Source organism: Equus przewalskii, chromosome 6, assembly GCF_037783145.1.
Source record: "Equus przewalskii isolate Varuska chromosome 6, EquPr2, whole genome shotgun sequence".
NCBI classification, from domain to species: domain Eukaryota; kingdom Metazoa; phylum Chordata; class Mammalia; order Perissodactyla; family Equidae; genus Equus; species Equus przewalskii.
In genome coordinates, this window is record NC_091836.1 from 61,411,647 (window position 1) to 61,427,563 (window position 15,917).

Sequence of the window (15,917 nt, forward strand, 5' to 3'; positions counted from 1 at the left end):
AAACTTAGTGGCTCAAAATAACACAAATTTATCATTTTATAGTCCTGGAAGTCAGAAATCTAAAATCAGACTCACTAAAATAAACTCAAATCAGCTCCAGAGGATCTATGGAAGAATCTATTTCCTTGCTTTTCCCGTCTTCTTAAGGCCACCTGAATTTTTGAGCTCATAACCCTTTTCTCCATCTTCAAAGATCATCAGGCCAACTTTTGCTTCTGTCATTAGATCGCTTTTCTGACTGTAACTCTGCTGCCTCCTCCTTATAAGGACTTCTGTGATGACATTTGACTCACCCAGATAATCCAGGATCATCTCCCTCTCTCAAGATCCTTGACTTAACCACATCTATGAAGTCTCTTTGGCCTACAATGTAACATATTCACAAGTCACAGATGAGAACTTGGACTTCTTTGAGGGGGCGTTGTTCAGTGTACACAGATTTGAAAATAGATATTTGTTTGAAAAAGGACGTACAAATGGTCAACGACCACATAAAAATGTCTTCAACATCATTGTTCATTAGAGAACCAAGTCAAAACTACACTTCACACTTAGTAGGGTGGTTATAATAAAATAAGATAAATAATAACAAATGTTAGCCAGGATGTGGAGAAATCAGAACCCCTATGCACTGCTGGTGAGAAGGTGAAAGGGGTCAGCCACTTTGAAAACCAGTCTGACAGATCCTTAAAAGTTAAAAGAGTTACCATGTGAATGGCAATTCTACTCCTAGGTATATATCCAAAGAGAATTGAAAACATATGTCCACACAAAAAAACTTGTACATGAGTGTTCATAGTAACATTACTTATAATAGCCATAAAGTAGAACCCAAATGTCCGTCAACAGATAAATGGATAAATTATAGTATATCCACACAATGGAATATTTTTCTGCTGTGATGAAGAATGGGTACTGATGCGTGCTACATCATAGGTGAACCTTGGAAACAGTATTCAAAGTGAGAAAAGCCAGATACAAAAAGCCATATATTGTACAATTTTATTTCTATGAAATATCCAGAACAGGAAAATCCATGTAGATAGAAAGTAAATTAGTGGTTGCCAGGGGCTAGTAATGAGTATGGAGTTTCTTTTGGACATGATGAAAATGTTATAAAATTATATAGTGCTAATGGTTGCACAACTCTATGAATATACTAAAAATTACTGAATTGTACACTTTTTTTTTTTGAGGAAGATTAACCCTGAGCTAATATCCACCACCAATCCTCCTCTTTTTGCTGAGGAAGATTGGCCCTGAGCTGACATCTGTGCCCATCTTCCTCTGTTTTATATGTGAGACACCTGCCACAGCCTGGCTTGATAAGCGGGATCTGAACCTACGAACTCTGGGCTGCTAATGCGAATTTAACCACTATGCCACTGGGTGGGCCTCGAATGAACTGTACACTTTAAAAGGGCAAATTTTAAAGTATGTGAATAAAGGTATTATAAAAAATATCCAATCATTCTTTTTTGGCATAAAATATTAGTTCTTATTTACAAGTCTAAGGGTTTTTTTTCCAGTTACAGAAAGCTTGCAATTTCTTCATATTACTGTCAAGTTATGGATATAATTCATTTGAAGTTTCATTATTTAGGAAACTTCTTGAATCTATTCACCAAGTAGAGACTATCTCTGGTTTGGGCTCCATGCCTGTATAGATAAGTAATCTTTAAAGTAGGCAAATATCACCCTGTGCTCCCGTTAAACTGGCAGATATTTGATCTTGTGTCTCAGCTGCTAAAATATCAACACTTTATAATAATGATCTGATAAGTAAAGTTTGTGTTTTCAAAAGCCAAAAGTAAATCACTGAAATGCTTTAAAATTTAGAAGGATTAATTCAGACTGAGTTTTATAAGGTACAATTATCCAAATTACTTAAGGAAGAAAAGAACATTGATTCCTGGCAAAGGAACAATAGGATTGTTAAGACGTAGGTGTGATGGTTCATATCCCTTAAGATGGGCTCTATGAGGCTCTAAATATTCTGAGTTAGTCTGAGTCCCTGCTTTGTGTGTAGGGAGCAAGTTCTGGCATTATTTGTAGGTCTGGACTCAAACTGCCAGTTCAGACTGAAATTTAACCAGATGCACTGCTCTAGTGAAAGTAGGAGAGAGACCTGAGGATCTCTGCCACTAACCAGCTCTGAGACCTCGAGAAAGTTACACACCCTTCTTAACCTTAGCGCCTTTCTGCATAAAATGAGTATGATAGAGGATCTTTGGGAATTTTCCTTTTTAAAATCAAATTCTGACCATTTATTTGACTTTTGTTGACAGTCTGAAATGTTCATACTGCCATTATCATGGCCAGGAAATCAACTCTTTGTTTTGATTAAATCTGTAGCTCTGATGGGCCGGCCCATGGCTGAGCGGTTGAGTTCCCGTGGTCTGCTTCTGGCCCAGGGTTTCGCAGGTTCGGATCCTGGGCGTGGACATGGCACCGCTCATCAGGCCATGCTGAGGTGATGTCCCACATAACATAACCAGAGGCACTCACAACTAGAATATACAATTATGTACTGGTGGGGGGGGGGGGGGGGATTTAGGGAGAAGAAGAAGGGAAAGAAAAAAAAGAAAAAAAAGAAGATTGGCAACAGTTGTTAGCTCAGGTGTCAATCTTTAAAAAAAAATTCTGTAGCTCTGAGAAGATGTGATCTCTTTTATGCTCCTATAGCAAAGAGCTGGTCACAACTTTAAATGCTATAAGGCATTTGTTACTATTTATTTCTAATAGTCTCCCAAGAAGACATGTTGTCATTCTAATATTCTGAAACTACATTTGATATTGGTTTTAGCAAATAGCTCCTTGTGATCTAGACCAAAACAAAACTGTTTAGGAGGAGGGGGAAAAGACATTCACGTTATCTCTTGGTTTCTAGTTCAATGGTAATCCCAGTTATTTTCAAGAATTTTTTTCTGAACAGTTATAGATTATATCATTGTTTAGAAAAACCTAATAATGTGGTAAGTTTTGTGCAAGCATCAGGTCATTGCAAATTGACTTAACAGTTAGATGCCAAAATCATCATAAAGATGTTAGGGCTACTTAGTAGTCATTCAGCTTCTACACAGGGGCTGTGGCATCAGTAAAATGGAGACCTACATATCATCTCCTGAGTGAGGTTTCTCTTTACGCTGCCCAGTCCAAGCTGGGCAACCTTTACTCACAAGATATCCCTCCGCCCTCTCACATGCCAACCCACCCACTTCTGCATGTTGCACTTTAGTTTCTTACAGGAAGCTGAGACTAGAAAGCCAGGTTAGAACTTAGAGTTGTTGGACTCAGAGTTCTGCACCAGGAAATTTCAGCACAGGGAAAGCAGAGCCCAGTCAGTCCCCAGCTCCTAGGCCCTTCCCACCGCCTTCTTGCCCTACTCTCAGCTCTTTTTCTCACTTTAAGGGGTCTGGGGACATACCTGTGACACTACAACTTGCACATCCAAGTTTCATCCACATCCTCAGCAAATAGTTGTCCTTCAACCACTTTTGAGGCTAGAGTTATGCATAAACCTGCATCATCTACCCTTAGGAACTTGAACTTGGGAAAGAGGTTCACACAGCCACTGAAACAGACTGTAGTCAGGGAATTTCAGAGTATGTGTAGGAGAGAGGAGTATACTCTAAGTGGTCGCCTTCTCTAAGCCTTGTGGATGCCTCATGAAGTGATTATTAGTGAACATTAATCCCTTAAAGGCTAATTGACTGGTATAATAAGGGAAATATATTCATTGAGTTTTAGGGCCCAGTAAAATTAAACGAATAAGGTCTGTATGTTATTGATAGAGTTCTTGGCTTTTAGTATTTCTCATTTTAAGTTGTGTGGTAGTAACTGTTGCCCTCACCTCAATTTATAAAGAATAAGTTTTCCTTTGTCTTAATGAAAACCCATCTATTTGCTTTAAATGACTTAGTTATTTTCTTGGCAACTATATCTGAAGAGAGGAAACATGGAATCACTAAGCCCCCTTAATATGCCAGCTTTCTGTGTTTCTGAAATCTCGTGTTATTTATTCATCATCCTATTTCTTATGACATCTAGCACTGTCCCTTACCCATAAAAGACACTTAAAACTAATAATAGCTGTCATTTATTAATCTTATTTCCATGAGCGAGGGAAGCTCAAAGAGGTTAAGTTACAAGTGATTGAGCCAAAATTCTAACCCAGTCTGTTTAATTCCACCACAGAACTTGGCTGCAATTATCTGCAGATGAATAATGGAACATATATTTAAGAATCTGTGAGCACAGAGTCCTCCCAACATCCATGTCATAGTATTAAAAAATTAAAAATGCAAACATACCCAAGTAATACCCAAATTCTTTCAGCTCTTCAGGAAGTGACTGATTGGCATGGATTGGAGGTCTAGTCACTATGCAACTCTCTATGAAAAGAAGATGATAAAGATTAAATAACTTTGTTTTTGAAGGTAATGTATTCTGAGAATAGAAAGTAACATATTCATTGTAGAAAATTTGGGAAATATAGATTTTTATAAAGTAAATTAGAATCATTTGTAATCCCATCACCAAAAGGATCTATTTATTATATGTCTTCATATTCAGTGCATCTTTTTATATAGTGAACTTTTTATCCTGCATTTTCATTTAATATCACAAGATAGGCATTCTTTACATAAAAAAAAATACTTTTCAAACAGTTTAAATGGCTGCATAATTTCAAGTCATATAGATGTAACATTATTTAACTTTTACCCTATTTTAGATATTTAAGTTATTTATTATGTTATAATGAACATCTTTGTTGAAGGGATTTAAAAGTCTGACAGATATTAGAGAAAACCAGGTTAACTATTCCCAGGTCAGTTGTTATTCACAGATTTCTAGGTTGTAAATGTTTGAAAACAGACTCTAGTACTCCTTATTACTTGGTTGTTTTTTTAAATCATAGACCAAAAATTTTCTTTTACATCACAGCTGAATGAATTAAGAACAACAGTTTTAACTGGTAAAACCAAGCTTCTGGAGAGGTGTTAACATTTGATATCAGTGTTACTCCAACATTCTGAACTAAGATAATTTACAAGTCAACCTCAGGCAGGTGACCTAGAATTGATCTGTAAAGACCTATGTGTTATCTAAATTCAGCCCAAATCATTTTCAGTTATGCATAAGTATGATTTAGAACACAGATGTTAAGGCTACCATTTATAATCCACAACACCCTGCTACTTATTAAAACGTTGGTATCATTTCTCTTCTATTCCTAACCTCCATTCACTCCTTTAAATACTACAGTCTAATTTAGAAGTAAATTACTAAAGAGATAGGCAGACCAGTGGCGGGGGGGGGGGGGGGGGGGGGAGGGGGCCAGGGGGGGGCGGGGGGAGGGAAGCAATGCTTCCTTTCAGAAAACAATGAATTAAAGAAAGAATTATTAGCTGCTTTCTTTATTCATATATTAAAACGTGAGTAAACTCTTTAATGTTTGTTGTCTCAGGCATATATCATTGTAAAAATACGTATATTTTAGAGCTTCCTTTAAAGGCATCCTATTGACTAATCTATTGTGCCAGGTGTGAGAGTACCACAGCTGCTTTATGTGCTGTAAACTCATCTCCTCTACATTCCCACATCTCTGACGTTCAGGTTGGAACATGCAGATCTGAGTTAGAAAAAGGAATGGTCAAGAGCCACTTTTGTGTGAGTATGAGGAGTGACAGGAGGTACTTTCAGGATTTTCAATGTAGTGGGGTAAGAGATTGAGTAAGCTGATTTCACTGTCGTCGACTCCTGTGACAAGTCACTAAAGTTGGGAAATTAAGTGACAAATGTAAGGAGTAAAGTAAGTATTTATTAAACTGATGCTGAGTGTCCCATTTTACCCTTAAGCTTTATCCATTTATCCTATAAATATTTACTGGGTATTCTGCTATGGGTCAGATACTTGGGACTGGGAGTAGAGCAGGAAACAAGAAAAATAGGATCTGTGCTCTCGTGGAGCCTTCAGTCCAGTGTAGCAATAAACATGAATTTAGAGTCAAAATGAGTGCTGTGAAAGGAAAGTCCATAAACTGTGAAAGGCTGTCATAGCACCACCTAATCTAGTCTAGGATAGCCAAGGGAAGTGTTGCAGGGAGGAGATATATAAGCTGAGACATAAAGGGTAAGTGTTAGCCAAGTGAAAGGGCTGGAGGAGTCATCAGGCAGAGAGAATATGTCCAAAGGCCTGAGGAGGAATAGGGAAGAGGCCACTGGGACTAGAGCTGTTGAGAGACGGCAGACAGACACAAGATGAAAATGGAGAGGTGAACGAGAGAAATCAGGCAGAGAGTGCCTTGGATGCCATAGTAAGTCATTTGTTCTTTATCCTTCCAAAAGCAACATGAAACTTTGAATGTATCAGTGAGAAAATGGCTGAACTAAATTTTTATCTGTAAAGATCAGTCTGATAGCTGTGGGAGTCTGGCTTGGCTGACAAGAACACATGCGGGGAGAGCAGCTTAAGAAGCTATTGCAGTAATTCAGGTGATAAATGACGGGAGCTTGGACCACGATGCAGAAAAAAAGACTGAGAGAAGTGGACAGATTTTGAAATAAACTTAAGGAATAAACTTGATAAGGCTTAATGATTAATCGGAGTGGGATGTGAAGGGAAGTTGTATTCCTTCAAATACAGCATCAGTGCCTTCTCCCAATCCTGGGCTCCATATCAGGTGCTGGGTATACAACATCCTTGGTATCATAGAGTTCACCATCTAGTAGAATTATTAAAGGATGACTTTGAGCTATGGAGGATAACAATTGGCAAAGACTGGCAGAGAGGCAGAGTTGGAAGATAAGTTTCATTTTGGAAAATGTTTAGTTTAAGATGCCTATGCAGAATTCAAGTGGAGATATCAAATAGGCAGTTGAACATACGGATTGGGAACTTAGAGATCTGGCTAAGGACATAATTGTGAATCTTTAAAGCCAAGGAAACCAAGAGATTGCCTTGAAAATGGATAGAATAAAAAAGAAGATCTAGGACTAAGTCTTAAGTTATTCCAAACTTTTTGATGTAGGCTAGACCAGAGATTTTTAAGTTGAGTAATGCATACCCCTAGGAGTGCATGGGTAGATTTTTCAGATCTTTAATTTGACCTGCCTAAGAAGTAGCCTACAGCTTCATACTGCTTCTTCTTTCTCATTTTTCCGTTTATAATTGCTCTTCTCTCATTTTACAAATGAAAGGTAAATGACTTACCCACCCCAAATTTTACCATGACCCTATTTACTGCTTACTATTATTTACTATTTAGCGCTATTTTACTACTTATTTAACAGTACTATTTTACTACTCGATATAAATAACAATCTGAAATATTCTTGCCCAGGATGAGAAAGTCCATGACTCTAATGATTTGGTAATTAATCCTTTCTTTCAGTTATGTGGTTTCCCATTCTTTGCTCTTAATAAAACTGAAAAACAATTGTCATCTGATAGATTATTAAAATAGTTTTAATGCTAGATCACAGAATTTGGGGCATATAACTTGGATGGAATTCAAAGTTCTCATTCCATCTACTTGTTTATATGAACAAGTTTTCTCAGCAATTATGTTTGTAGAAATGAAAAGGAGGAATTCTGAATCTTGTCTCTTTTTACCCTTTATTCATATCATCAATGGAAGCTTGAGCTATTATAAAAAGCTCTACTCACTCCATTAAGAAACAAATCCCCTTGGGGCTGGCCCAGTGGCGCAGTGGTTAAGTTTGCATGTTCCGATTCGGCAGCCTGGGGTTCGCGGGTTCAGATCCCAGGTGTGGACATGGCACCGCTTGGCAAGCCATGCTGTGGTAGGCATCCCACATATAAAGTAGAGGAAGGTGGGCACAGATGTTAGCTCAGGGCCAATCTTCCTCAGCAAAAAGAGGAGGATTGGCAGCAGATGTTAGCTCAGGGCTAATCTTCCTCAAAAAAAAAAAAGAAGCAAACAAACAAATCCCCAATACAATTATATTTTTATTGTTTTAGATTTATAGATTGAAATTCATAATATATTCAAGTTATTTTCATCAATGTGTACTATTAATAATCATCATGATAATTCAGTCCAGAAGAAATTTTTTAATATTTAGAATCACAGGAAATTTGAAAAAAATCATAAGATTTGTATTTGTACATACATTTCTGTTTCATATAAGTATGTTATGGTGACACATATGAGATGTTCTAACATAAAATATATTAGGATAAAACTCTAGAAGTGAAATGAAAACATAAGTTCACGGAGAATAAGGAACTATGTAAAATTTCCAACTGCTCAAGAAGATTTAATCTATATTTTAAATTGGTGATCGTGGATTTCAAATCAGTATATATTTACATTCCACTATATACATTGGAAAATCTGATGTAACAGTTAGAAATAAAATTTTACAATTCACAATGGGCAAGAAATTATATCCATTGTTACTATTTAAACTTGTCATGAAAAAATTAGATGTCAACTTAAAGTAGGCAAAACAGAGCATAGTTTGGTTTCGTTTTGTTCTTGCTTTTGTTTTGTAAGTGTGAAGATCAATAGATTGAAGGAGGACTAAAATGAGGATTTAGAAAGGAGTGACCAGAGTGGTAGGAAGGAAAGCAGAAAAGTCACAGAAGCCAGAAGAAGAGTGCTTCAAGGAGGGAGTGAGCGACTGGCCTTAACATTGTTGTGAGGTCAACTAAGATGAGAACTAAAGACGTTGCATTAGATTTGGCCAAAACCAGGTTACTGGTGCATTTAGTAGGAACATTTTCTATGTTTTTCTTGGCAGGGGCATTGTGAGGGGACTCGGTTAGAACAGGATAAAGAGAGATTGGGAAGGAAGAAATAGAGAGTATGTGTAAACCGCTCTTTTGATAAACTTGGTTTGTGAAGAGGAAAGAGATAGCACAGTAGCCAAAGGGAGATGTCAGCTCAAGGGAAAAGTTTTTAAAAGAGAGGAGGTACCAGAGCATATTTGAATGTTCAGAGAATGAGTTAAGTAGAGAGACTGGGTTTGATGATGTGGGATATAAAGTGATTTAATGATCAAGTGAGGTCTCTAAGAAAATGTGAATTGATGGACCTTCGGTATCAGAAGGGACACTTCCTTCATTGTAATAGGAAGAGAGGAGAGCATGGGTTTGCATGTAGTTAGGTATGTAAATCTGGCAAAATAAAATGAGGGACTTCTCATCAGAGGGCTTCTTTTGCTCTCTTGGAAGTCTGAAATAAACTTGTGTGCTGGAAGTGACATAGGAAAGAAAAGGTTTAGAATGTCATTGCAGAACGAAGAATAGCAAGCTGACCGGAGGTTTGGAAATCATGAACTTATAGTGACTGCATCATTCATGAATTTTCTCCAGCACTTCAAGGTTTAGCTGCTCTGGAAGAAGCAAAGAAGAAGATAGAGGGTTGGGTTCAGTCAGGATTGAGGTTTTGCCAGACGATTGTAGCAGAAGGACCAGGTGACAACAGCATAGACAAGAGTGTTAAATGACAAGAAAACTAGAACAGGAGCTGTAAGACTAATGTGTAATTTTTTATTTCTGTCTTTTATCTGCCGTGTGAATTTGACTGAGTTACTTAACTTGTCTAATCCTAAGTATTTCCATTTGCAATGTAGCAATATCTGCCCAGCATATTTCTAGGCTTTAAGAACAAAACGAAATATTGTTGGAGTGTTGTGTAAACACTTAACTCTTCACAGAGGTTGCTGCATTTGTTGTCACAGGAGTCCTAGGAAATGTGTGGTTTTACTTTTGGATCTCTTTCTAATCTCCTTTATCTTCTGGAAGCTTCTATCCTCTGCTGACCTGGTGCCTATGGGCTCCTCAAATAAGTTCTTCCATGAAATTGCCCCTTATAGAGTCCCCTGCTCTACCCATGTTCTAAAATGAAGCCCTTTTGTCTACATGGACACTTATGCATAGTGAGTGGATGATAGACACCATTTTTTTTTTTTTTGTATTTCAAAAGAGAAAATTATGAATTCAAATGAAACTCAATTACTGAAAGCAAGAAGATATTTGTGAGCAAAGGTGGTACCTGTCTTGGTTCTCCTAATCCTCCTGGCTACCATTCTCAGGCCTCTGAATTTTACCCCAACAGCTGAGAACAAGTATAAGGGATTGAGCATACCATTTGCAATCACTAGTTCAACCATTAAATTAAGGAGCTCCAGTTCTGGTTTTATGAAATCACAAAATATCACCAGTAATCTCAAAATGCATCATGAGTTTTCATCACAAAATTAACTTAAATTTATTACCTGAAATATTATTTAGCCTAGGAAGAGATGAGGGTTATGGGTATTATGAAAGCATATAAACAATAACAGCTGATTATTGTAGCTCAGAAAAGGTCAGAAAAATATCACTAATCTTCTACCCTCGAAAATTAGTACCTCCAGGCAATTTAGCATTATCTGCTGTATAAAGAATTGCTTACAGTCTTTACCAATACTAAGTAATTCCGATAATTATGGGTTTGAATTTATAAGGTCTTTGAGCTAGAGCTATCAGAATTCAAATTTGGGCAGCAAGATTGTGTATACTTTATTGTTGACAAACCCAATCCAAACTTGGTAGAACTACTATTCATTCATTCATCCCTCCATTCACTCATTAATTTGTCATTCAGCTATTTATTGAGTGCTTGCTATGGGCTTGGCATTGTCCTAGGCACTAAGCATAAAATGGTCAACAAAACAGACAAGGTTCCTGTTCTAAGGAACTTACATTTTTGTTTGTCTGTTGGGCAGAAGATAAACAAATATACAAAATATCACAGGTAATAAGTGCTAAGAGAGAATAAAGCAGAGTGTTGTAGGATGAGTCCCTGGTGGCTACTTTACATTGAGTGATCAAGGTAAGCTTCTCGAAGGAGGTGGCATTTAAAGTAAGATCTTAATGACAAAATAGAGCTTGCCAAGCAAAAATAAGAGAAAAGACTTTCAAAACTGAGGGAACAGTAGGTACAAGTTCCCTAAGGCAGGATTGAGCTAGGCACATACTAGAAATAGAATTAGGAACAGTGTGGCTGGTGCGATGGGGACAAGGTGGGGGAGTGTTAGAAGATGAGTGCTCATAAGATACTGCACACTTCCCAGGAGGGGACATTAAAGCACACCTCTTATATTCACAGGAAGAGAAAAACAGTTCAAAACAAGAGGCAAGACTACAAGCAGTTTGCCACATGGTGTACTTGAATTCTTGCTTATGGTTCAATTCTCATCTTTCTGTGGAAACTAAGTGCCAAGAATTAAAATAACTGTAATAAACAAAAACTTGAAATTAGAACCTAAACTCCAAGGGTTGAAAGATGTACTTAAGCTGGAACTAGTCTTGTATATAAGTGATATAGGCTGCTGTCCCTCTCATGTGATTTGGGTCTTCTTATAAATCTTCTCCTCTCCACCTTCTGTGCCAGGGGCCATCAATATCTTTCTCATTCACCACTGTGTTCTCAGTGCAACACGATACCTGGCACTCTGTAGCAGATGCTCAATAAAAGTTGGTTGAATGTGCATGTGCGTGTGTATTAAACATATTATATCTCTCAATTAACATTTGAGATCTTATCATTGATGATTGTTTTTGTTTAGGCCTTGCCCTCTCACTGGAGTTCTTTCTTTTTTTTTTTTCTAATGCAAATATACTTGTAAATAATAGCCTGTTTCTTAGGATGATTAAATTTGAGTGGATTATATTTATAGCAGGAGAAATAAGATGACATGAGAAGATACAGCATTCTCATGGGACAACGTTGCTAGGAAGGATGAGGAAAAGGCATGGTTATTGGCAGCAAAGATGGCATTGACAATCATTTGAACAAAATGTCTCTTCCTTTGCCTCACTTCCCGTATCCAACCCATCAGCATATCTAGATCTTATTTAGCCCTCTCCTCTCTCCCTTCCTCTCTATCCTGATTGCCACTGCCACTGGTCTAATCCAAACTGCCATATCTTTTATCAGGATTATATAATAGTCTCGAATGACAATCCTTGCCTTCTTTTACCTAACTCCATTCCCAAAATCTGTTCAAGTCTCCACATCTCCACAGTGTTCCTAGTGAGCTCTTTCTAAAACATTATTCCAGCTTTAAGTACTACAGTAGCTTTCCGTTGCCTTTAAGTTCAAGTCCAATGTTTTAGAAGGGCCTTCAAGACTTGATCTCTGCTCCTCACCTCACTAGCCACTAAGCTATCCCTGGAACATATCTCCCTCTCTTTATTCACCTGGCTAACTTCTATTTGGCCTTCAGATCTCAGCTACCTCAATTGCTCCAAGAAGTTTCCCTTGGCCTCCCTCATCCAGATAAGGTTCTCCCATCATATGCTCCTGCAATGTCCTATATTTCTCTTGCCATAGCACTTATCATACTGAATTTTAGTAGTTTGTTTTTCTATCCCCCCTCTTAAACTGTAAATCTTCTTCAGAATGAGCAGTAGTCTTGAAAAGTGGGTAAAGTACTCACACAAATGTGGAGTCGGGAGTGGCTATTCCAGGTAAAGGGAGAGGCCTGGATCATGAACTCGCATGCTGTTTGAAGAAACTATAGTGATATAGCAAGAGACAGAGCTGAGGAGGTCACTAGCAACCAGATTGCAAAAGACTTATGTATTATGTGAAGGTCTTTGAGCTTTATCAAAAAAAAGGCAAGTCGGCCCAATCAACGTTCACAGAGCCCTGTGAGCAGTGCTACCACTGGACCATAGGAAGCCTTTATATCAATTAGAAAAAGACACCTGCTTCAGGAAACACAGGTCAGCATGAGGGCACTTGGCTTGGAGAAAGATCTTGCCCTGGATTTCCTTCAGTATTCACTAGCATCCTCTCAGTCATACGGTGCCCTGCCTCTGGATTCCGCAGAGCCTCTGAGGGGTCACAGACAAGGGTCTTGCAACAGGCTGTTCTCTGATTCCCTTCCCTCCCCACCACAAAAATCACAGAAACTCTGCCTTTGGTGTGTAGAAACAATTATAAAAGTATATTATGTGGCTTCTGAATAAGATTTCATTTGAAGAAAGGGTTTCTTAGCTTAGGTTTTGAAAATGTTGGAAAACCTGCTGTAGAAAATGGAGAGCAATTGAATACTATTAAATAGGGAAATAAAGCAATCACGTGTACATTTCAGTAACACAATTCTGGCAATAAATTGGAAAATGAATTAAAAGGGGCAAGAAGACTAGTTACAAATTTTTTTCTAGACCTAAGTGATTGACAATAAGGGTCAGATCTTGGGTAGGATAAGTGGGATAAAGGAAAAGTCTAAATCTAAAATATTATGTGATGGATTGGATGTGTGGCTGAGAGTGAAGGAGAAATCCCCATTTTTGTTGGTGGAATGATTTACCTTGATAGAGAATAAAAAGTGAACTACAGAGTTGGCCATGGAGAGGAGACAAGGATAATTTGGCACTCTGCTCCATTTGAAGTGAACTCTACACTTTCAAGTAGAGATAGATGTCAGGCCGAATTGAACTCGAACTTAAATTTATAGAACACCAGAGCTAGAAGAGAATTTTAATAGCATAGAACTCAAACACAGAGACGAGAAAAAAAAAATGGCTTAAGTGGAAACTGGTAGAACCAGGATTAGAATTCACATCTGATTTTTAACTCAGTATTCTTCCAACATACCACACTCAACTTTTCACTGAAATGTTCATCAATATCATAAAGTCAAATCAAATTAGAGTGAGAAAATGTATAATTATGAATTTCATGTATGCTGATCCATATCAATTTCTGGGATTAGAGTAGATCTGAGCAGGAGAAAATAGGAAATCAAATCCAACACTTTTAAATGTATTTCTTAATCTGTAGTACTCACTTTTAGGGTCTTCAGAAGTGCTAAATCAATCTATAGCTTTTTTATTAGAATCTACCATGTATTTACACTTCAGGCATTATGGGCAATGAGGACTTGAGTGATTAGGAAACATTTCATGAGGCTATGGAGTGTGAGCTTGTCCTTGAATGAAGCTGGTTTTGGTGGGGCATTTGGGAAAGCACCATAAAATAAAATGCAGAGGCAGGAACCAGCTTGTTATGTTCTCAGAACAGTGAGGATGTGGGTTGGCTGGAGGAGGAGTTTGAAAGGTATAAAAAGAAGCCAGATTTAGAGGACTTTCAATGATGCTCATTCATCCTTAAGTGACAACTGGGTAACAGACACTAGGAATACAAAGATAAATTAAAACAGCTTTTACTTTATGTAAGTGAAGTAACTGGATGAATTTCAAGGGGAGAGGAAATGATGATAGGGTTGCTTTAGGAAGTTGAAGCTGAGATGGGCTTGTGTGTCAGGATGACATGGAGAGGGATTAGTTAACTAGCATCAGGAAAACCAGCTAGAAAACTACTGCAGTAATCCAGATGGGAAGTATCAAGACCTTGTTTCATGAAAGTTGACATGCAGCCTGTCTGTGGACAGAGTATTGGACTGAGTGGGCTAAGTAATCTCCAGTGCTATGATCCCTTCCCTTTGAAATCCCCATTCAATGCCTCTTTTCCATGTTGGATTCACTAAGTTACCTGGCTCGAGATTTGCTACTGGTCTCTCTGCTTTTCTGGGAAAGTGCCGAAAGACCAATCATTGACACTGAAATAGCAATTTCTTCCCCCATTGTGGAAAGCTGTGATCTTTCCCAGATGACAGCTGCAGAGAATCCTGCAAACATTTTATATAAGGGAAATGAAGTGGCAAATGGAGATGGGAAAACAGTATATTCACTGTAGGAGATGGCTTCTATGGATCATAAACCCGAGTTACTCTCACCCAGAATTAGAGATGAGAGCAGAAGCCCTATTTTTAAAATGTAGGATGAAGTGGCTGTCAGTTGGTCTTTGCTGAAGGAAAAGAGTCAGGAAAAGAGTCAGATACAAAACAAGTGCCAGAAAATGGCTCACATATGCACAGTCTCACATGGTGTGGCAGCTGCGCTCTCCTGGTCCAGATTCCCTTAGAGACTTCATTCTAAATAATAAAAAGCTGCACCATTGAGGGGATTAGGTCCAGAGTCAGAGCTCAGGACTTTTATCACAGTCAGTTAGGTCTACATAAAATTGAGTACCCCTGTTCATTTTAGAATGCACCACACATGAGCCAAGTAGAATGACACTTCAAAACCTAGAGCGGTGGTTTTCAGAGTATGGTCCCAGACTAGCATCACCAGTATCACCTAGGAACTTCTTAGAAATGTGAATCCTCGCCTGCTCCAGACCTACTGAATCACAAACTCTCTGGGGGTGGAGCCCAGCAATCTGTGGATTAATAAGCCCTCCAAGTAAGTCTAATGCACTCTAAAGCTTGAGAACCATCTAGATTTTGTGATTTGGCTTGGCTTTACTGCTTTCCAGTATAATTCTTGACCCAACTGATGGTCAGCAGTTGGGGACATTAAACAAGTCCCCACATTACTTTTAGCAAACCAGGGAGTTGTGGATGGTGCAGTGCATGAGCTTTGAGATTACCTAGACACCACTTATGGTGATTCTAGACTTCTTTTAGCTTCAGTTTCTGTTGTAAAATGAAGGAAGCATTATCTACCTTTCAGTGTTTCTGCTTAAAGGATACATATGTAGTACATGATGCAAATACTTCCCACTGTGTGCCAAGCATTATGCCGTTTGTATAAACCAAAGACCACAGTTCAGTATAAGCACGGTTCAGTGCTTTTATAAATACCGTATTTTTATAAATCCAGTAAACCTAGTTAAATTTAAATAGCAGAAAAACACAAGTAATTTTTTGATATAAGTATATCCCAAACATGGTATAAAACATATTTACATTAAAAAAAGTATTTGTTTATCTGAATAATAATTATTATTGTTTTTATCTTAAAGTCAAATTTAACTGGATGTCCTATGCTTTTATTTGCTAAATCTGGTAACCGTATTAATATTTGGCACTGGCTACCTAATGAG

The 15,917-nt window shown here is 37.9% G+C and overlaps 1 protein-coding gene across 47 annotated transcripts in view; it reads left to right on the top strand.

The window, feature by feature from the left end:
* Nucleotides 1–15,917, top strand: part of DLG2 (discs large MAGUK scaffold protein 2) — a 1,822,408-nt gene that overhangs the window by 1,287,308 nt on the left and 519,183 nt on the right. The gene's annotated exons all lie outside the window — the stretch shown is intronic.